Genomic DNA, 23227 nt, shown 5'->3' with positions numbered 1-23227 from the left:
GCAGGAGAGACCATGAGACTCCTATCTCCAATAAACCACCAGGAAACCGGAAGTGGCGCTGTAGCTCAAGTGGTAGAGCGCTAGCCTTGAGCTGAAGAGCAGAGGGATAGCACCCAGGCTCAGAGTTCAAGCCCCACGACCGACCAAAACAAAACAAACAAACAACAAAAAAAAGAAAACCTGACCTTATCAGCTATGACCGTCAGTAATGGTACTTCAATAAAACTACTGACATTCTTTGGCCACTTGGGATATTGCCGAATTTGAGGGAACTGTGTTTAGGTTCTGGATGGTAAGTGAATGTTGAGACCACAGAACAGCTTTAGAGGCCCCATCTAAACGGCCCTTGCAGAAAGTCTGGTTAGCTCTTACTTCAGTTTCTACATCACCAGAAGCAAAGAGACAGCTAGCTATTAAAGCAGCTGCTTTACATAATATGGACACCTCCATGGAAGTTCTCCATGTTCTCCATGGAGAACACAACAAATTTGCTTGATCTTCCATACCACAGAAGCCGTAAGTAATAAAGATAAAACACTACTTAAAAGGTGACAAAAAAGCACAAGATCAATGATTGTCTTGTGTTGTGAGAATGCAATCTGTATCTTAATAGGACAAGAAAAGTTGCTGACATGCACATAGAATGTAATATTAGGACTGCTAAGTTAAACTTTTTATAGGAAAATCTATTTCTGTAATCCTTTCTATTAGTCTTGGAAACTCTAGGAGTCTCTTCACCAGTTATTGTTCCACCTGCTGAACCCATTGATCTTGTGCTGTTGAGATGAAAGTTGTTCGATGTGTTAATTGAAATATCCACATTTTGGTGTGCTTCTTCTGGGCTTGCTATGAAGTTTCTGGCAGGGTGATGGCAATCATCTTCCTACAACAAGCTGAAGGTAAACTGATAGTCCATCAAAAGGCTGCAGTAACTTGTTTCTCTAAGTCAATCGTCAACATAATGATTTTAGAATCCCATAATTGGCATAAATAACCTTTTATTCCTCTGGATGTACAGAAACATTCTGCTGTGTGCACATGAGAAATAATTGTATGGTCACTACATGTACAAGCTGTACATTGTCCACCATTGGTTGGACCTCCTTAATAACCTAGCATGTAATCTTGACATTTTTTTTCCTGTAGGGAGATATTTTACACTGTTCAAACACACTATTATTGATACAAGTACTATGTCCATTACCTTGGCCAGCTGGACACTAGATAAGGGACCACTCATAGTTCTTTTCTTCGGGGCAAAGATTGGTGTCAAGAATTTTCTCATTGTGCATTCAACAAGCCTCATTAATCTTCACCAAGACCATTGAATGCAGTGTCTTCTAACTGCATCACCAGGATCAATGCACAGGCCACATCTGGACTGTTCTAAACAATGTCCACAGGTTCTTAATTTAGAACAATTTTGAGGAGAGTGGGTGACAGTTTTTGCCACTCCAGCCATTGCCCAGATTACATAGGTATTAGAGCCAACACATCAGTGTGTACTGCTGTTCCACATATACTATTGTACAAGCTGCTTGTATAGTTGGAACATAATGTTGTAGAGACTGTGGATCTTGACATGGCCTTACATTTTGGTTTGGACTAATGACAGGCCTTTCACAGACCTAGATGTAGAAGGATTTGCTCTTAAGCCTGCCTCAGCAGCCCTTTCTAAAAAACGGAATCATTTAGTTCTCCAGGAAGCCAATGTATTATTGCATTTGTTATGGGGGATGTATCTTCCCATACCCAGTGGGATATATTGATCTAGCCCAGCCCAACCCAAGGTGATACTTTCCGTTGTGTATATTTCTGTTGTTTATCTACCTCCTTGCAAGGTGTTAATGAAGAAAGATTCCCACTGAGATTATAGCAACAAAGATGAGCTGGCCAAGCCTGGCATTGCTCTCGTCACTGAACCCGCTGGCAATTCAAGTTTAGTGAGTGGATTTACAGCTTGTAAGTTGGTTACAAATCTTCTCAAAGGACATTTGGTCTCTTTTCTGACAGGCGCACTGCAGTTACCATTTGCTGAAATGCGTTTCCTGTCATCCCAGCATTGGCTCCCTTTTGTATTGCAGCACTGCTGGCACTCTCTGCTTATCTATTACATCTATCATCAGAAGCAGCTGTTTTATAGAGCATTTGGCTCTAAGAATATTATTCCCAGATTCCCAAGATTCACTGTGAGTATTATTATCCCAAAAATCTTTTATATATACAGCATTTCTACAAAGTTCTTCATCTCTGAAAGCTTTGCAATTTGGAGGCTTGTATACAAGGATATCATCAGGTTACACTAGAAAAATACACCAAATGTATATATGGACCCATTAGTGGCTATGGTAGAGTGTCCAAATCTGTTAAGGTCTCTGAAGATTTAATTACAGTAACATTTTCCTTCATCACAAGCTATGGCATAGGCCAGGGAATGGGCAGAAAAACATTTTGCACCATTACTCAAGTGTCATTATGGATATTTCCTCAAAAGATAAGCATAGATCCATTGAGAAGAACAGTTAATGAAGGTATCTGGAAAACATACTTTCTTTTTTTAAATAGTTTTTTATTGTGAAAATGCTGTACAGAGGGGTTAAAATTACATGAGCAAGGTAATGAGTACATTTCTTACCAAGCATTGCTTCCTCCTTTGTTTTTCCCCCACCATCCCTGCCCTGCCCTTCCATCTCCACAACTACACTCCCTGCCTCTCCCCCCCACCCTTGCCAAAGTTGTAAAGTTCATTTTTCTTTTTTCTTTTTTTTTAGGGGGGGGGGGAGGCGGGGTCCAGTCGTGGGGCCTGAACTTTGGGCCTGGGCACTGTCCCTCAGCTCTTCAGCTCAAGGCTAGCGCTCTACCACTTGAGCCACAGCGCCACTTCCAACTTTTTTCTTTTTGCTTATGTGATGCTGAGGAATCGAACCCAGGGCCTCATGCATGCAAGGCAAGTGCTCTACCACTGAGCCACCTCCCGAGCCCGTAAAGTTCATTTTTCAACATAGCATTTTGTACATTTCATTGTTGCAATGGGGCTACTTGTATTTAAACAATTTGTTTTTTTTCCCTTCCCCTCCCCAAATAATACCAACAATTATATTAAGTGAAGTAAGCCAGGCCCAAAGAAACATAGGTCCCATGATTTCCCTTATTTGCAATAACTAGTATATGTCTAAGACATTTGGAAAAGGTCAGATAAGATGATGTTAGGCGAAATGAACCCCATGATAAGTACACAAGTGGTTTTTTCTTCCTTGCTATTGTTTCTAACATATTTATAAGGTGATTGTTTTGTTGTTTTGTATGTCCCTCCTCCATGGTATAACCCCTGTTTTCACATTCTTTCAAAATAGTCTGAGTCTTAGTGGTAACTTCATACATATCAAGATCATATGTCAATCCATCCCCATGGCCTGGTAATGCTTTACAGCCCCCATGAACATAAATGGACTTTGGTATTTCATCCTACACACTCATGTGGCTGCATCCACCTGGTACAGTAGTTCCTTTCATTTTTGGACAAAGCTAGGTGTTGGATGATACATGATATTCCTGCCTGCTGCTCGTAGACACATACATTGCAGAATATCCAAATATTGTGACCAGTACATCTCTCCCATTCAGCTCCATAATATGTACTGAATGTCTCTCCATCGCATACTGCCGACCATGTCCAAGAACAGTAGGAGTTGTGCCCCAAGACTAATTTACATATCTTAAAAGCCCATAATTCATCTGTGATATTGCCATCATTTGTTTCAATTCTGCATCCACATATTAAAGATGTTTCCCTACAAGGCCAGAGAGTGTTCTTGTTTCTAGAGAGAACCCCTTCTAGAGTTCTGATATTACATATGCTGCTTTCTAAATTGCAATTCAAGTCCACTTGAAAAGAACCATAGTTACGAGTATATCAACCGATTACCCACATAAATTTCCCATGCAAAACTGCTTTATGTGAAGCATGAGCTACAGAAGGGCTGAACAAACGTTTAACATTTGGCAAAATCCAGTGAGACTCTGTGGAAGGGACATTCAAAAAGGAATGGGGACATTGCCAAGGATCATTGCAGACACACACTTTTCTCAGGTTAGATCACAATGGACATGATCTGGGCTGCTGCCATTGGAATATTACATGCTTCATTCTTCCAGTATGGAGCACACTCCTAATATACTTGACTTTTAACAAAGGTCCCAGTGGTACACTTCACATTACCAGAGCAATTGCTGGGGCAAGAAGTGATTGAAGGAAACCCATGGAAACCAGTTAGGTTATAGGCACCAACAGTTTAGCAATGCACAGCCAGATGCTGTAAGAACTTCTGGAACAGTTTCATTTCCCCTTATTTCAGGGACTATCAGTCCACTAAGCACAGCTATTAAAGGTGCATATGTTGACTCTCCACCATATGATCCAAGCAGCATTCTGTAGCAAAATGATTAAATCTTAACAGTGTATTTGGATAGCCTTCAATTAGTCATGTACATTTAGTTTTATAGTGATTGTTAAAAATGTAGAGGGTTCTGTGAACTTGAACCTGCCCTGGCAGTGCTGGCACTTGTCCCCCACCCAGCATGGGTGGCAGAGGCAGGTACAGTTGACACAATGGCTGGGAAATCAGGTGCCTGTCTTCTCCCAAGGCATGGCCTGGGACACTTGCGCATAGTGTGCCCAGTAGAGGAAGCCATAGCACAGTAACGAACTGTTCCACACAGTAACCGGGAGGAAGCACCACCTCACAAGGCCAAGCAGGCATGAGACCTTGCTGGGCCCTTTGCTCCAGAGGGCATCTGGCAAGGCAGGGAGCTGTTGGGTAGGGCTGCATTCTATTTTTGATCCTCACAGCGCATGAGCAGATCAGAAGGTAACTGCATGCAGGGGCAGGACTAGGGCTGTTGGGATAAAGGACTGGAACCACTGTTTACACAGCAAGAAAAATATATGCTCATTGTGGTGGTACATACTCGTAGTCCCAGCAACTCAAGAGGCTTGAGAATCAAGACTAGGCTCTCTCATAGCTTTACAATGAGGAGAGCAGTGAATATTTATCATTTAAGTTTTATAAGACTGGTTATTAGTGCAGGTCAAGTTAGAAAAAGATCTAGTCAGTCAAAGCCAAAAATTGGATCATGTTAACCCATTAAAATCGATCTTTTAGCCTTGTCAAGAGATACCTGGTATTCTACATATGATATTGGGAGTTGACCCATTGGAACTTGGATAGTGAGAATCCTTGGGTATCTTTAATCAGGCAAGCCCAGAGATACCTCTCTAATTTAGAATAGGAGCAGTTGCCATCCTGGCCACTTACAAATATTGTCTAATGGTTGCTAGAGGACATGATTATGTATGTATGATCATGTATATATGATCATGGATATAGGTCATATATGTTTCCCCAACTTAGAAAGAATAATTATAGTAGATAACAGCTGCTGTTTTCAATCTTTAACTCTCATTTCCTGAAATTGGAGTAAAAAAATTTTCCTTGATTAAAAAATATATGCCAATTTCATTCTACTAAAATAAATCCATGCTAAAACTCTTTATTGGTGACACTCTGCTATTTGTAGGATACCCTGAAATTTTTTTTTTTCATGCCTGAAACTCAGAGACCTGTAATTCAGGTAGGATTTGGAAACTGAGGGAACCAATCATCCATTTTCTCATGATAGAAAATAGCCTCAGACTGGGGTTGAACCTCACCAGCTATGGAAACATTTGTTAAGAGACAATGTGAAAGACAATTTGCTGGGCCCATGAATGAACAGAAAGCCCAACCATCCAGGGCCCCTTCTTTGCCTGTGTGCTTTTGGATCTGAGCCATGCACTGCTAGTCATTGACAATCATGTTGGGCTCCAGGAAAAATAGAATTCACCATGAAGAATCTTGGTGGACAAAAAGCAAACTGACCCTCAGATGGACACCTTCTTCTCACCATCTTCAGTAGAATAGCCAAAAGGTACAGATGACCTGAGAGCTTCTAGAGTCAAAGATTGAGCGACTGTTCAATCAGGCCACAGTTATGGCTTGGGACTGCTATGACTAACTATGTATGTCTTTTTTTTCCTCCCCTAGTTCTCTATATTTAACCTGTAGTCACACCTATGACCCTGAGGATGGCTGAAAATGGACTTAAGTGCTATAATTCCAGTGGTTATAACTCATCTCTCCTGTCTTTCACCATGTCTAATTATTTGCCATATGAGGACCTGTGGCTTGGTCTAATGTGAAACTCCTGGATTCGGAGTGTGCAGTCCGAACAGCCAGTAGCAGCCTTGGTGAGTCATGCAGGAGAGATTTTTGTCACTTGCAATGAGTTACCCCTAGGTAAAGAGGTAAAACGAATTGGTTTCCTTAAGCTGTAGAATAATTCTTACTACAGTGACTTTTCCTTGTCTTTCTTACTTGGGCAAGTATTGGCTGCTTTTTTGCCCCATTCAGTGAAGCAGAGAAATGAGTAGAGTTAGAGACCCTTTGCATCCCTGGTAAGTCCTCTGCAGTTGTGCACCATTGGATCTTGCTTTCTTCTCACTTCAACACGCTTTCCTACTTGAGAAAAGTTGAAATCCTGTGTGTGTGCCTTGTTTTTGAGCTCTTTCTATTTGAACTTAAGCCATTTCTTTCTATATTGGGAAGGTCAATACAATGCAGAAATAATTAATAAAAAAATTTGTCCTTGTGAGAGAAAAATTTAAGGATGCAAGGCTTGAAAATGAGGTTATTTGGGAGAAAGCTTTTGAAAATTAAGAATCAAACCACTGCTGGGAATCAGTGGCTCACGCCTGTAATTCTAGCTACTAGGAGGCTGAGATCTGAGGACCTCGGTTTAAAGCCATTCCAGCAGGAGAGTCTGTGAGAGTCTTATCCCCAAATTACAGAAACAGCCAGAAGTGGTGCTGTGGCTGAAGTAGTAGAGTGCTAGCCTTGAGTACAAAACCCAGGGATGCAAAACAAAACAAAACCACAAGAAGAAGAATCTTAATCCCTGTATTTTAACCCCTAGGCAATATTATACCTGAGTAACTGACTAAAAAGAAAAAAAAATGGCAAAGGATAATTTATGTAGAAGTGGACTCTGGATTAATAGAATTTGTTTTTGTGTTATTTTATATGTCTATCAGTGTGTTCTACAATGATTAGCTTAATGGAGGCCAAAATTATATGGGGACAGCAAGTCTTTAGATGTGGGCCCTTTCTTTAGTCACTAAGATAAAAATTACTCCAAATCAAAAAGTACAACATTGGGCAAAACTCAGCCTGTTCTTGGATTTCCTAAAAACAACTGAACAATGTAATTGAGATTATTTGCACTTTCTTAGGTTCACATATAAGTGAAAACTGTGTGTATGTGTTTGTGTGCACGTGTGTGCACGTGTGTGTGTGTGCATGTGCGCTAGTTCTGGAACTTGAACCCAGGGCATAGAAGATATCCTTGGAACCCCGCGCATGGGAGAAGTTCCTGGACATTTTTTTTCCCCCCTCAAGGCTAGAATTTGATCTCTTCAGCTACAGCTTGCCTTTTGCTTTTTGATAGTTGGTTGCAGATAAATTTATGAGACCCTGGGCTGGCTCAGATTTTGGCCTCAGTAGGTAGGGTTATAGATATGAGTCACTGGCACCTGGATACAATGATTCTTAACTGTAAAATTACTGCTGATGAAGTATATGTTTTTTCTTTTGTTCTTTCTTCCATCTGTGCTAGATTATTAGAGTTTGCCAGAGAACCATGGAGACATCCAGGTACAGAGAAGAAAGAAAGGTTTATTGCTGGGAAAGGGGCCAGCAAGACCTCTCCTCATAAGGGAGAAGTGACGAAGCACCGGCTATTGTCTGAGGTGACCTGTATAACCTAGAAGGTTTAGGAGTGGCTAGAATGGAGGCAGAGACCTTAGTAAGAAAGTGTGGGCCAGGAGCTTTATCATGGTGGACTAGGATTTATGGTTGCTATCCAAGTAGTAAGGGTCCTACAGCTGCCCAGACCTGAAGGTCACTCTAAGGGGATTTTGTTGCCTTATATGGTGGTAGCTGCCCCAGAGAAGTGTCATCCCAAGGTAGAGGGGATTGGAGGCTGATTATTTACTGCCTTTATTAAGTGGGCCTACTGTTGTTTAGGAAGGGAGCATGCTCAGCTGTGGAGAAGGGAAGGAGTAGATTAAGTTATGGGAACGGAGCTCGTTTTGCTAACAATCTGCCACTTGCAAGAATCCTAGTTTTCCGCTGCCAGGAGGCAATGGCTTATGCTTGTAATCCTAGCTACTCAGGAGATTGAGATCTGAGCATCTCAGTTCAAACCCAGCCCTGGTAGAAAATCCAAGACACTCTTACCTGCAATTAATCAGGAAAAAGTTGGAATTAGAGGCAAGGTTCAAATGGTAGAGCACCAGACCTTACCAAAAAGGCCTAGGAAGGTAAAGGCTGGAGTACTTGCACAAAAAGGAAATAATTATTGGTTTTCCTAAATTCTTACCTCAACCAGGTCTAACTAAAGACAAGAATTCAGCAATTAACTCTCAAAGGCTCCACTAAATCAAAAAAATTACAGGGGCTAGGTCCTTTTAAACAAACTCAACAGGCTGCTGTGACTGTCTAATTGAGGGTTTACAAAGGTCTAAAACAAATAATCCTGATAATCCTGATCAGTTTCATTCTTTTGTAATTTGCATCAAACTCTCTCAAGAGGCTATTAACCAATTTATATAGATAACTTTTGGTGTGATGAAGCAACAGGAAAGACCAGAGTTGTCCAAACAAAAAGACATTGTAAGTCACAAAACATGTTCTACATATAACTTTCAGTTTTCTTATAGCTTAAATCAGGAAATGCAAAAGATAACAGGAAAAGTAAATTTTCATATTTTATTTTAAAAACACATGAAGCAGTACATTTCAGTGAAAAATATTGAGATATATGATATTCTATAGATGTTCTATAATGATATTTTTATTATTATTTTTATTGCAAAAATGTTGTATAGAGGGGTTACAGTTACATGAGTAAGGTAAAGAGTACAATTCATAGTGAGCATTGTTACCTCCTTTATTATTTTCCCCCTACCATCACTTCCCTCCCCACCTTCCCAACTCCTCCTGCCCCCCAACCCCGACATTGTAAAGTTCATTTTCAATATAGTGTCCTGTACATCTCATCATCACAATGGGTCAGCCTGCATCCTCATTTAAGCATTCTGCAATACCCTTCTCCTCCCCAAATTACAAAAATATATATACAAGGTACAGAACACCAGCATCAAATCCAGTGAAAATGGAGGAAGAACATACAATAGGAACAAAAGAATCACACAGTGCATTGTAAGTACATTAAAAGCACTAGAAAAAAGAGGAAAAAAAAAAACCTCTTGTGTCCCTGTCTTGGGATACATTTTGCTTAACATTTTCTCATATGGTTGTATGTACATAGCCTTTGACCTACTCTGCTTGTGCTAGACATGTACTAGCCACTGTAAATAAGGGAAACTATGGGACCTATGTTTATTTGGGCCTGGCTTACTTAATATGATTTTTTCCAAGTCTTTCCATTTCTTTCTTTTTTTTTGGGGGGGGGGGGGTCTGGTCGTGGGGCCTGAACTCTGGGCTCTTCAGTTCAAGGCTACTGCTCTACCACTTGAGCCACAACACCACTTCCGGCTTTTTTCTTTTTGCTTATGTGGTGCTGAGGAATCAAACCCAGGGCCTCAGGCATGCAAGGCAAGCGCTCTACCACTGAGCCACCTTCCCAGCCCCGTCTTTCCATTTCTTACAAAAGAAGCAATGCCATTTTTTCTGATGGAGGCATAGAATTCCATTGTGTGTATTATATAATGATATTTTTTGAGAATGAGAATTCTCTTGGCCCCCGTCTGTGGGCTCTTGCTGGGGCTGGATGGCAGGCAGCAGCGGCACAGGAGGCTCTGCAGTGGGGCTCTCCAGGGGCCCAGGCGCCCCAGGCTCTTCAAGTATTCTTGAAGATGCGCATCTTCACAGCCTTGCTGCTCCTCCCTGACCTCCATCCTCAGGGGGCCTCAGAGGTCTGAGGGGCCTCAGCAGCAGGGGCCTGGGCGGCTGCCAGCATCATGTCCTGGCACTCTGTGCTCTCCCCTGTAAGGCGCAGCAGCAGCTCCTTCAGTTCCTTCCTTTTCCTCCTCTTCTCCTGGGACAGCTGCCTCACACACTCGTCTTTCTCCTGACACAGCTTCTCCAGGACTTCTAGCTGTTCTTTGTAGAACACAATGATCTCTTCGATGGCACTCACTTGTGACAGCTGGCTGCAGCGATGGTGGAGGTCGTCCATGTGACTCTGGGGGTGCCCCTTGCCGGCCAGGTCTTCAGGGAAGCAGATGTGCAGCTGCTTCTTGGGCGCCTGTGTGTCCTGCTTCCTCTTGCCAAACAGCCTGTGGATGCAGCACTGGGGGAAGGTGGCCTGGCTCTCCAGCTTTCTCTGGCACTGGGCTGCCAGCTGACTCAGGCACCCGCAGCGGGCCTGCTGCTCCTGCAGCTGCCGGCTCATCCTCGCCTTCCTGCCTTCTGCGATGGACAGTGCGTCCATGTAAAAATCCCACATGCTCTGTGGGTTGTCTACGTCCTCTGGGACAGTCACATCATGGGGAGTCGTCTCCTCACCCTTGTCTTCTTCTTGGCTCAGGCCTTCATCTTCCCTGGGGAAAGCCAGGGCGCTCAGCTGGGCCCGCAGCTGCGCATTCTCCTGTCTTGTTGCTTTCAGACACTTCAGTTTCCTGTAACTTCTCCCTTTCCACCTGGGCCAGCAACTTACTCTGCACCTGCTCCTGCTTCAGTTGGTCCATCAGATGGCTGTGATTCAGCAGGTGCTGCTGCAGGGCCTCCTTCTCTGACATCAGCTGCTGGTTAGTGGCCTTGTGCTGTTTGTAGGTGGCGCTCAGCTCCTGCACCTGGGCCAGGTACTTGTCATGAAGCTCCTGCACACCCTCAATTGATTGGCGCTTGAACTCAGCCAAGTCTTTTCTTTCTCCTAACTTCTCTTCAAGCTAATTCAGCTTCTCCTGCTGGGTTGTCTTCTGCTGTTCTGCGTGCAGGATGCTGGCGAGCTCCTCCTTCTCAACACTCAGCCTCTGCAAGGCATCCTGCAGCTGCGCCAGCTCTTCTTTCAGTTCACTAAGTCCACCAGTGTGCATCTCAATATCTAGTGTTTCTTCTCCATCTTCTCGAGGATCTTGTGCCGGTCCTCGGCATGCTATTTCCATTCCTCAACCTTCTTCTGCAATATCCACAGCCACTCCAATATCCACAGGTTCTGGAGACTGAGGCTCTGGTTCTCCTCCACCTGGAGGTGAAGTTGCTCCTCCAGGGTCTTGAGCTCCTTCTGCAACTGCAGGGTGTGGGCCTGCAGCTGCTGCTCAGCCTGAGCTGGCCCTGCAGTTGGCTGTGGGGGCTGCAGCTCTGACAGCTGCTCTCTCAGCTCCACCAGCTTGCTCTCCAGCTCCAGCACCTGCCTCACCCCTTGCTCTTTCTCCTCTCTCATCTGGGTCTCCTGTTCTAAGATCTTCTAGGACCTTATAGGACCTTCTTTTTCCCCATGGAGCTCTCTACCCTCAGGTCCTCTGCAAAGGTGTCTCTTTCCACCTTTAATATTGCTACCAACCCTTTCATATGGTTGTCTTTCCAACTCTGCCTGCTCCACTAGTGCCTCTTTGAACGTGTGGATTTGGATGTTCATGGCGGCCTTCTTTATCAGGAGGACTTCCAGCCTCTCCTGCAGCTCGGTGTTCTCATCCTCCAGGTCTTCATAGCTTCTGTCTTTTCCTGGAGCTGCAGCTTCACGCAATTCAGGGCTTTCATGAGCTCTATGTTGTTGTTCTGCTAGGTCTCATTCTGCATGGTGGAGACTGCAGACAATGTTGTTTCTAGCTCTGTCATATGCTGGTGTACAGCCTGCAGGCAGTTGGTAAGACCTTCCTGCTCCAGTGCTCTTTCATTGGCCACCTGCTGCATGTGTGGCAGGGAAGGCTGTAAATCTAATTTTTCAGAAATCAACAGCTGTATCAATAGCGACAGCTTGTGTGGCTCTAGCTCTGCTTTCAGGGCTTCGTGCACACAGGCCATCTTCTCATTCTCTTTCCTCTGTTATGCTGCAGCTCTTTCATTTCCTGCTTCAGTTGTTTGATCTCTGCTGGTTTTGTATTGTGCTGGAGTCCAGGGCAAGCACCAGGTGTTGGTTGTGTCTCTCCAGGTCCTTGGTGTTATTGGGACCTGTGACACTCTTGACCCTGGCTGCTTTGACAGTGCCCAGGGAATGGGGGGGGGGCTCAGGGTTTTATGGTCTTGGGCTACACCCTTGAGTAAAGGAGTCCCCAGCAGTGTTTGTCTTGGGGTTACCTCCCTCTTTAATTTTCTTCTTGTTCTTGTAATCTACAGGCTTAGCAGGACCATTCTTCTGTTGGTATTCTTGCAGTTGTTCTTTCCTGCTGCTAATTTTTTTTGTCTTTTACGCTCAGATATCCCAGCACTGGGATGTTGAAGGGGGGGCACATTCCCAGGCTCTCTAAAATCAACTCTATTCTTACAATCACCACTAGCTGTCTACCTCCAACCTCCTAAATCACCTTGCTTCGCTCACTCACCACTCACCACTTCTACCTCTCTCAACTGCTGTAGTGGTGTCAACTTATAGAGGGGAATCCCAGTGTTCAAGTGGGGGAGGGACACAACCTATTGTAATAACCCATGGGGCCCCAATAATCAGTGGGGCCCAAGAGTCAGTGTGGCCCCATGGCCTGGCCTGCTGGAGGGGGCAGGGCATCAAGAGGTGAGCCTCACCCCTCCACAGACCTGGCCACTGACAGAGCAGGGCTTTGAGAGGCTGATGTCACCACCACACAGGGCAAGCTGCAAAAAGGGGCAGGGCATGCTGCCGAAGGAGTAGGGCATGCTGCCAAAGGAGTAGGGCATGCTGCCAAAGGAGTAGGGCATGCTGCTGGAAGGGGTAGGGCATGCTGCAAAAAGGGGTAGGGCATGCTGCTGGAAGGGGTGGGGCGTCAAGCCCTACAGGGCAAGCTGTCAGGAAGTGATTAGTCAGTGGGCAGCTTGGGGGAGAAGCATGAATGGCAGTTGGAAAACTGTTATGGGAAAATCATTAGTGAAAGAACCTATAGGGAAAAACAGTTACTACAGAGTTAGTGTGGAGTTAGGGGAGGAGTAGGAGTGGAGGGAGAGGCAGCAGGAGGGGAAAGCCTGCTGGAGCAGAACAGGACAGACCTGTGGAGGACAGGGCAAGCCTTGAGAGGCCATTTGGGGCTTCTCGAGGAAGCCATTTGGGGCCTCCACCGGAGGTCATTGGGGGCCTTGAAGGGCCAATTGGGACCTTCCTCTAGAGAGGCCTGTGGAGAGGCGCCATCCGGAGCAGAGCAGGGCAGGCCTGTGGAGAGTGGAGAGGCCTGCAGAAGAGGAGGAAGGGAAGAGAGGGAAAAACCTTCCCCTTTGGAGCTTTGGAGCTTTGGAGCATTGGAGGTCAGAGTTTGCACGTTTGCACAGTGACTAATTGGTGGTTTGCAGACCAACTAATAAAAGTGGGGGGGGGGCTCAGGACTGCCTATTGGAGGCTTGGAGGTTTGGTGGTTGAGGCTGCTCTTGGTTCTGGGTATCTATCCTAGGACAAGGTAGTCTCAAGTCCCCTTTCTGGTGTAAATAGTGTAAATAAACTTCTTTTGTTCACCTCTTGCTGTGCCTCGATGGATTGTCTTGCTCTCTGGAGATGATAGTTTTGGAGGCTCCAGTGAGATAATCCATTTGGATGGCAGCAGGCCTTGGCCCCAGGGAAACCCCCTGGTAGGTGAGTGTCTCAGCCCTCAGGGGTGAGAACCTCCCTTGAATGTTTGCTTCCCGAGGACAAATGTGGACAAGAGTCATTTGGGAACCCTTTAAGGGTGAGTCTGGGCAAGTCTGTCAGGCTGGTTTTAGGACCTCCTTGAGAAGCCATCTGGGGCCTCCTCAAGAGGCCATCTGGGACTTCCTCCAGAGGTCATCTGGGGCTTCCTTGAGAAGCCATCTGGGGCCTTCTTGAGAGGCCATTTGGGAGTTCTTCTGGAGGTCATTTGGGGCTTTTCAGAGGCTATCTGTGACTTCCTCCAGGATCATCTGAGGCCTCCTTGACAGGCCATCTATGACCTCCCTGGGGGGTCATCTGGGACCTCCTGCAGAGGTCATCTGGGGCTTCCTTGAGAGGCCATCTGGGACCTTGAGAGGTCATCTGGGGTGTCCTCAAGAGGCCATCTGGGAACTCCTCTGGAGCTCATCTGGGGCTTCCTTGAAAAGCCATCTGGGACATCCTTGGGAGGTCATTTGGGTCTCCTTGCAGAGGCCATTTGGGACTTCTTCTGGAGGTCATTGGGGACTTCTTCACGAGGCCATCTGAGACCTTCTAGAGAGGTCATCTGGGAGATGTGGGACATGTAAGTTAAGTGTCTGTTGCTATTTGTTTGTGTGTGTTTGCTGATAATTCTATCCGTGTCTTGTATACACCTCTGCTTACTCTTTTCTTCTAGGATAGGAGAACAATGTCCTAAAGTTCTCGTAAGTGAAACTGTAACTGAAAAATCTTCTCCCCCAGTGTTACAGGATCTCCAGAGGAAGACACACTGGTGTGCTCTCCCCCCTATTCTGTGTCATCAGCACCTCAAATATTAAGTCCCTGTAATACTAGAAGTGGTTCCTTGTACCCGCCTGAGGTGGTACAAGGTGGTACAGTCCCCTTATTACCCTTGAGACAGACACATGGGGAGATGGTGGGCAAACCCCGTTTCTAGTGTATGTTCCCTTTACAACCAGTGACCTGTATAACTGGAAACAACAAAATCCATTCTTTTCTGTAAAACCTCAGGGGCTCATCTCTTTATTAGACACAGTATTTTTCACACACCAGCCTACCTGAGATGATTGCTAGCAACTTTTACAGGTGCTTTTCACCTCAGAGAAAAGGGAGCGAATCTGACTCAGTGCCTTGAAGGCGGTCCTTGGATCAGATGGTTTACCCAATGATGACCCAGTCCATTTGGAGCGAGTCTTTCCCCTGACTTGCCCAAGCTGGGATTACAACAGCGATTGAGGTAAGGAGGCGCTTACCAATTATTGGCAGACTCTGTTAGCAGGGATACAGGCAGCAGCTAGGAAGCCAACTAATTTATCTGAGGTGAGTGCGACTGTACAGCTCCCCAGTGAGTCCTCTGCTGCTTTTCTAGAATGTCTCTTGGAGGCCTATGGAACCTATACACCCGTAGATCCTGAGGCCCGGAGAATCAAAGAGCCCTAAATGTGGCCTCTGTTACCCAGTTGGCCCCAGATATTAGAAGAAAGCTTCAAAGTTAGAAAGTTTGTCAGGGAAACATGTTATCTGAGTTGGTAGTGGTTGCCCAGCGGTTGTTTGACAACAGAGAAACCCTGGAAGAAAAACAAAGAAAGTGGGTTCGAATTTTGGTAGCAGCACCAGAACAGGATCAAGAAACCCTTGGTGAAGACAGTATCATTCATTTGCAAATGGCAGTAGGTACTGAACTAGATCAATGTGCTTATTGCAAGCAAAATGGACATTGGAAAAAGGAATGTCCAAGGAGGAGAAACATGGAAAATGACAGATTAAGTAAGCAAGTTAATCGCCTGGAAACTGTGTTCAACAAAAAATGTGGTGACACTGGTTTGAAAAAGACTCTGAATCTCCAGCATGTGCCAGTCAAAACCCACAGAAAGGTTAAAAGTGCATTGAACAGCAAACTGGAGAAAACTAAGAAAGAATTATTGGGTGTGAAGAAAAGGTTTGAAGGCATAAATCATGAACTTGTAAGAGTCAAAGATGAGAACAAAATCCTTAAATGAACTGGGAAAACACTCAGAATCAAATGGAATCTAAGTACATCAGCCTGGGTGAGCATGAGACAAAGCTGGGGCCACAGGTCAGAGGCTGAAGGAGGAAAAGGATGCCAGTGATGCCATTCTTGCTGATTATAAGCAAGGCCAGGAGGGGATCCTGACGCTGCATGCAGAAATCAAGGCCCAGAAAGAGCAGTTAGCGGAGCAGGCACAGAAGTGCCATATCAGAGAAGAAGCAGCCAAGAAAAGTGAACAGGAAAACATCATGCTCAAGAAAGAGATTGTTACTCTTCAGAAAGAGTTAAAGGACACACATGCTCTGCTGGGAAATGCTCGGGAAATGGAAAGAGCATTAGGCAGAAAAACAGAAGAGCTAAACAGACAAGTTGAAAGACCTGTCTCAAAAACACACTGAATTGAACAATGAGAAAGAGAAGCTACTACAGAAAAAGGCCAAACAGACTGCTGAGAGCCTCACCATAACTGTAATGCAGAAGCAGTGTGTCCCAATGGAATAGGTGGAGGTGCGAGAAAACCCTCTCAATAGCACCATTGAGAAATTAAAGGAGGAGCTGAAGATCCAGCAAAGGTGTCCAGCTGGACAGTCAAAAGAACTCTCCTGTGACCCCAGCAGAACACTTGCAGGTTAAGAAGGACTTTGAGAAGGAAATTGGGATCATAAAAGTGAGCTTGAGAGAAAAGGAGGAGGATACAGTGGAAGAAGTCTCCAAGCTCCCGAATGAGATTCAAAGTACTAACAGGCATTACAGAAATTAGAGACCCCTGAGGTTCAGGGAAACAACCGAGCTGATCACATAGCTCAGGAGGCCACCCTAAAACTAGTGGGGCCTCTGGAGCTACTAGTTAAGATGAAAGGAAGAAGCAAAAAAAGTCATAATAAGTGTGCAAATGTGGAGATGGCACTTGCCTTCTGTCTCTTTGTCTGGTTATTTGTCACCCTGGTAAATTGTCCAGGGCCACTGCCTAAAACTGCCATGAAGACCAGTGGGGCCTCAGCTTGACAAGACTACCCATTGTATGTAGAAAGTTGCCAGCAGGTAAATGCTGGAAAGATGAAACATGTGGAGAGGGTGTGTATTCAAGGGGCTTCACCTGGAGAATTTTGGGAAGTGGACTTCACAGAGGTTAAGCCTGGAAAGTATGGGTATCGGTATTTGTTAGTACTAGGAGACTTTTTCAGGCTGGGCTGAGGCATTCCCGACAAAAACTGAAACCACTCAGGTAACAGTTAAAAAATTACTCTATGAAATAATTCCTCGATTTGGCTTACCCATAGTAGTGGGGTCCAACAATGGCCCTGCCTTCATGGCCCAAGTTACTCAATTGTTAGCTAAGGCCCTAAGAATTGGAAGTTACATTGTATTTATAGACCTCAGAGTTAAGGGCAGGTGGAAAGAATGAATAGGTTCAAAGGAAACTTTAACTAAATTAATTACAGAGACTGGCCATGACTGGGTAAGCCTCCTCCCCTTTGCTATCCTTATGTTAGAGGATTCATTCCCTTCGAAATAATTTATAGTAGGCCGCCCCCCTTTGGTTCCTATATTAACAGAACTGTCTAACAACAATCTGGTACAGTCGCTGCAGGCTTTGCAAGAGGTTCATTTATTTGCCTGTCCTTTGGTAGCTGAGACCCTCTGGCCTCCTAAGAAAAACTGCATCCATTCTTTCCTGCCTGGACAGCTGGTGTGGTGTGGGTAAAAAGGCATTGTGCTCCTGAATTGGAACCCAAGTGGCAGGGACCTTACTCAGTAGTGCTAACTACACTATTGGCAATTAAAGTTGCAGAAAAACAGCATTGGATTCATCAATCTCAAGTGAAACAGGCAGTGGAACAATAACCAGAGAAGGCTGCAAGATGGACTGTTGAGAGACATTCAGAGCATCCCTTAAGGATAAGCCTTACCAAGTGTTAATTATTGTTAACTAGTGTGTTTATACGGTTTGCTCCTTGGTATGTTACATCTGCATTATAAGCCTGTTCAATGGAGGGAGAGAAGGGAAAGTTTAGGATTTGGTCCAGAAGGAATCAATGATTTGATTGGACATGAAAACCAGTGGGGAATGTAATAAACCCATGGGGCCCCCATAATCAGCAGGACCCAATAGCGTGGCCCCATGGCCTGGAGGGGGCGGGCATCAAGAGGCAACCTCACTGCTCCACAGACTGGGCCATGGACAGAGCAGGGCTTTGAGAGGCTGACTTCACCACCACACAGGGCATGATGCTAAATGGGGGCGGGGCATGCCACTGAAAGGGCTGGGGTGTCGAGCCCACATGGCAAGCTGTCAGGAAGTGAGGGGTAGAAGCTTGAATGGCAGTTGGAAAACCGTTAGGGGACAACCGTTAGGGGAAGAACCTTTAGGGAGAAACAGTTCCTACAGTGTTAGTGTGGAGGAAGGGGAGGAGTAGGAGTGGAGGGAAAGGCGGCAGGAGGGGAAAGCCTGCCGGAGCAGAGCAGGACAGGCCTGTGGAGAACAGGGCAAGCCTTGAGAGGCCATTTAGGGTTTCCTGAGGAAGCCATTTGGGGCCTCCTTGAGGGGCCATTTGATACCTTCCTCTAGAGAGGCCTGTGGAGAGGCGCCGTCCTCCTGTGGAGAGTGGAGAGGCCTGCAGAGAAGGAGACAGGGAAGAAAGGGAAAAACCTTCCCTTTTGGAGCTTTAGAGGTCAGAGTTGGGAGGTTTGCAGACCGACTAATAAAGGTCGGCGGGGGGTGTTCAGGCTGCCTATTGGATGATGGAGGTTTGGTGGTTGAGGCTACTCTTGGTTCTGGGTATCTATCCCAGGACAAGGTAGTCTCAAGTCCCCTTTCTGGTGTAAATAGTGTAAATAAACTTCTCTTGTTCACCTCTTACTGTACTTCAATGGATTGTTTCACTTTCCAGAGGTTATAAGTCTATATATAAGCTGTGTGTTCTGAGGATGGGGGAGGGGAGGTTGGGGAATGGTTGGGAGAAATCAAGAGGCACTGACTGGAGCAGAGCAGGGCAGGACTGTGGAGAGGCCTGAGGCCTGAAGAGAGGCCTGCAAAGAGGCTGCAGAGAGGCCGCAAAGAGGCCTGCAGAGAGGCCTGTGGAGCATGGAGAGACCTACAGAGAAGGAGGAAAGAAGGAAAAGCCTTTCCCTTTGGAGCTTTGGAGCTTTGGAGGTCTGGAGTTTGGAGGATTTCACATCGAGGTTTGTAGATCAATTAATAAAGGTTAGGGCTGCCCATTGGACGATTGGAGGTTCGGTGGTCAAGGCTGCTTTTGATTCTGGGTGGCTAGCCCAGGACAATATAGTTAGTGTTCCCTTTTCTTGTGTAAATAGTATAAATAAAATTCTTTGGTCACCTTTAACCATGCCTCGATGGATTGTCTCGCTCTTGTGGGCATATTTGGAGGCCCCAGTGAGATAATCCATTTGGACAGCATGGAGCCTGGACCCCAGGAAACTCCCACGTAGGCGAGTGACTTAGCCTGCAGGAGACAGCTGCTTGGAGATATTTCTCAGCCCCAGGATTCCCAGAGCTTTGCTTGAGTGTCTATTTCCTGAAGACCAATGTGGACAGGAGTCATTTGGAAACCCTCCAGGGATGAATCTGAGCCAGCCTTCCATCCTGCATCTGGGGAGACTCAGTGGAAGGCTGGATGCAGCATAACTTCCCCGAGTGTGAGGCTGGGATGAGACATCTCCTGTGCCTTCTGGAGCTTCATTGAGAAGCCATCCAGGACCTCTTCAAGAGATCATCTGGGACTTCCTCGAGAGGTCATCTAGGACCTCTTTGAGAGGCCATATGGGGCTTCATTGAGATGCTGTCTGGGACTTCCTTGAGAGGCCATCTTGGTCTTCATTGAGAAGCCATCTGGGGTCTCCTTAAGAGGTCATCTGGGACACGTGGGACATGTGGGTTAAGTGTTTGTGGATACTTGTCTGTGTTTGTTACTAGTTCTGTGTCCTATATATACCTCTGCTTACTCCTTTTTTCTCCAGGATGGGAAAAAATATCTTAAAATTCTTGGAACTAAAACTGTAACTGAAAAATCTCCTCCCTCAGTGTCACAGGATCCCACAGAAGAAGACCTACTGGGGTATTCTACCTGTGCCATCAGCACCTCCGATGTTAAGTCCACCCCATACTAGAAGTGGTTCCTTGTATCAGCCTGAGGTGGTACAAGGTGGTACAGTCCCCTTATTATCCTTGAGACAGACACATGGGGAGATGGTGGGCAAGCTCCATTTCTAGTGTATGTTCCCTTTACAACCAGTGACCTGTATAACTGGAAACAACAAAATCCATCCTCTTCTGAAAAATCCCAGGGGCTTATCTCATTATTGGAGTCAGTCTTTTTCACACACCAGCCCACCTGGGATGATTGCTAGCAACTTTTACAGGTGCTTTTCACCTCAGAGGAAAGGAAGTGAATCCAGTATGGTGCCCTGAAGGTGGTCCTTTAACTAGATGGCTCCCCCACTGATTACCCAGTCCATTTGGATTGAGTCTTTCTACTGACTTGCCCAAGCTGGGTCTACAATAGTGATCAAGGTAAGGAGGAGCTAACCAGTTATCACCAGACTCTATTAGTGCAGTGATATGGGCAGTGGCCAGGAAGCCAACTTTATCTAAGTTGAGTGAGATTGGGCAGGTCCCCAGTGAGTCCCCCACTGCTTTTCTAGAACAGTTTTTGGAGGCCTAGAGGACCTATATACACCGTAGATCCTGAGGCCCCAGAGAATCAAAAAGCCCTAAATATGGCCTTCATTACTTGGTTGGCCTCAGATGTTAGAAAAAACTTCAAAGGTTGGAAGGTTTTGGGGCTGGGAAGGTGGCTCAGTGGTAGAGTGCTTGCCTTGCATGCATGTGGCCCTGGGTTCAATTCCTCAGCACCACATAAGCAGGAAAAAAAAGCCAGAAATGGTGCTGTGGCTCAAGTGGCAGAGTGCTAGCCTTGAGCTGAAAAGCTGGGGGACAGCACACAGGCCCATCATTCAGGCCCATGACTGGACCCCTACCCCCCAAAAAAAGAAGGTTTTGAGGCAAAGGAGTTATCTGAGTTGGTATCAGTTGCCCAGTGGGTATTTGATAATGGAGATATCCTAGAAGAAATTACAATTAACAAAGGTGGTTCAAGTTTTGGTGGCAACACCAGGACAAGGATCAAGAAACCCTTGGCAAAGACTATAATTCATTTGCAAAAATGCATAGGGAACCTCTAGGACTAGACCAATGTGCTTATTGCAAGCAAAATGGACATTGGGAAAAGCAATGTCCAAGGAGGAGAAAGATGGAAAACGATAGGTTAAGTAAACAAGCTAGCCACCTGGAACCTTCATATCTCCTGAGAAACATGGAAAGGAGCTCAGGGCTCTGAAATCCAACCTTAAAAATCAGCTTAAATATCAGCTCTCTGGACTTACCAAAAATGTTGCAAAAATTAAGAAAAAAAAATATTACACTTCTGTCTGAAAACACTGGCTTGAAGAAGACTCTGAGTCTCCGGTACATGCCAGTCAAAACTCACAAAAAGGTTAAACGTTCATTGAACACCACACTGGAGAAAAGTAGGGGAAAATTATCAGATGGGAAGAAAAGACTTGAAGACATAACTCAGGAACTTGTAAAACTTAAAGATGAGAATGAAATTCTTAGAATGAACCTGGAAAACACTCAGAATCAAGTGAAATCCAAGTATATCAGAGGGGGTGAGCACAAGGCCAAGCTGGGGGTCACAGGTGAGAGGCTGAAGGAGGCACAGGATGCCAATGCTGTCGTCCTTGCTGACTACAAGCAATGCCAGGAAGCAATCCTGACACTGCATACAGAAATCAAGGCCCAGAAAAAGGAGCTGGACATCATACAAGAATGTAATAAGCTGAAGTGCAGCCAATTATCAACTTTGAAGAGTGTGAGCAGAAATTCAAAGCAATAGAGAAAGAACTGAAAGAGCAGTTAGTGGAGCAGATGCAAAAGTGCCATGTCAGAGAAGAGGCCAAGAAAAGCGAACAGGAAAACATCAGGCTCAAGAAGGAGATTGTCACTCTTCAGAAAGAATTTAAGGACACACATGCTCTGATGGGGAATGACCAGGAAATGGAAAGAGCATTAGGCAAAAAAACCAGAAAAGCTGGGCTGGGAAGGTGGCTCAGTGGTAGAGCGCTTGCCTTGCACGCCTGAGGCCCTGGGTTCGATTCCTCAGCACCACATAAGCAAAAAGAAAAAAGCCGGAAGTGGCGCTGTGGCTCAAGTGGTAGAGTGCTAGCCTTGAGCTGAAGAGCTGAGGGACAGCGCCCAGGCCCAGAGTTCAGGCCCCACGACCGGACCCAAAAACAAACAAACAAAAAAAACAGAAAAGCTAAACGAACAGTTGAAAGATCTGTCACAAAAATACACTGAAATGCAGAAAGAGGAAGAGAAGCTATCAGAGGAAAAGACCAGACTGCCAAGTTCCTCACCATACAAAGTCTAATGCAGAAGCAGCATGTCCCAGTGGAACAGGTGGAGGTGCTGAAAAAGTCAACAGCACCACTGAGAACTTAAAGGAGGAGCTGAAGAGCAAGCAAAGGTGCTGTGAGAAGGAGCAGCAGGCTGTGAGCAAGCTGCAGTGGCAGTTGGACAATTGAAGGAACTCTTCTGTGCCCCTGTCAGAACACTTGTAGGTTAAGGAGGCCCTTGAGAAGGAGGTTGGAATTATGAAAGTGAGCTGAAGAGAAAAGAAAGAGGAAAGCCAAAATAAAATGGAAGTCTCCAAGCTCCCCACTGAGGTTCAGAGTACTAAACAGGTGTTAAAGAAATTCCCTGAGGTTCAGGGAAACAACCAAAATGATGAGGTAACTCAGGAGGCCACCCTAAAACCAGTGGAGCCTCTAGAGCCACTAGTTGTTAAGATTAATGGAAGAAGCATGAAAAACAGTGGTGACAAGTGTGCAAATGTGGAGATGGCACTTGTGTAAAATGATTACAGGCTCGAGCCTCTTTCTGTTTATATCTAGTTATTTGTCATTCTGGTAAATTACCCCAGGCAACTGCCTAATACTTCCTTGAAAATCAGTGGGGCTTCAGCCTGCCAAGCCTATGTAATGTATGTAGAAAGTTGCAAACAGGTAAACACTGGAAAGACGGAACATGTGGAGAGAGTGCGTATGTGAGGAACCTCACCTGGTGAATTTTGGGAAGAGGACTTCATAGAGGTAAAGCCTGGAAAGTATGGGTATTGGTATTTGTTAGTACTAGTGGACTTTTTCAGGATGGGCTGAGGCATTCCTGGGACAAAAACTGAAACTGCTCAGGTAACAGGTAATTCCTTGATTTGGCTTACACTTTGCAGTGGGATCCAATAATGGCCTGGCCTTCAAGGCCCAAGTTACTTAATTATTAGCTAAGGCCCT

General features: G+C 45.4%; 2 pseudogenes; one reads left to right on the top strand and one right to left on the bottom strand.

The window, feature by feature from the left end:
- Positions 1-413: 413 nt before the first annotated feature.
- Positions 414-1462, bottom strand: LOC138836227 (attractin-like protein 1 pseudogene; annotated as a pseudogene).
- Positions 1463-15359: 13897 nt separating this feature from the next.
- LOC138836177 (uveal autoantigen with coiled-coil domains and ankyrin repeats-like) lies at positions 15360-22792 on the top strand (annotated as a pseudogene).
- Positions 22793-23227: the final 435 nt, after the last annotated feature.

The sequence above is a fragment of the Dipodomys merriami genome, unplaced genomic scaffold (assembly GCF_024711535.1).
Source record: "Dipodomys merriami isolate MVZ:Mamm:240054 unplaced genomic scaffold, mDipMer1.0.p SCAF_10, whole genome shotgun sequence".
Classification (NCBI taxonomy): domain Eukaryota; kingdom Metazoa; phylum Chordata; class Mammalia; order Rodentia; family Heteromyidae; genus Dipodomys; species Dipodomys merriami.
This window is presented reverse-complemented; position numbering and strand designations above follow the sequence as displayed.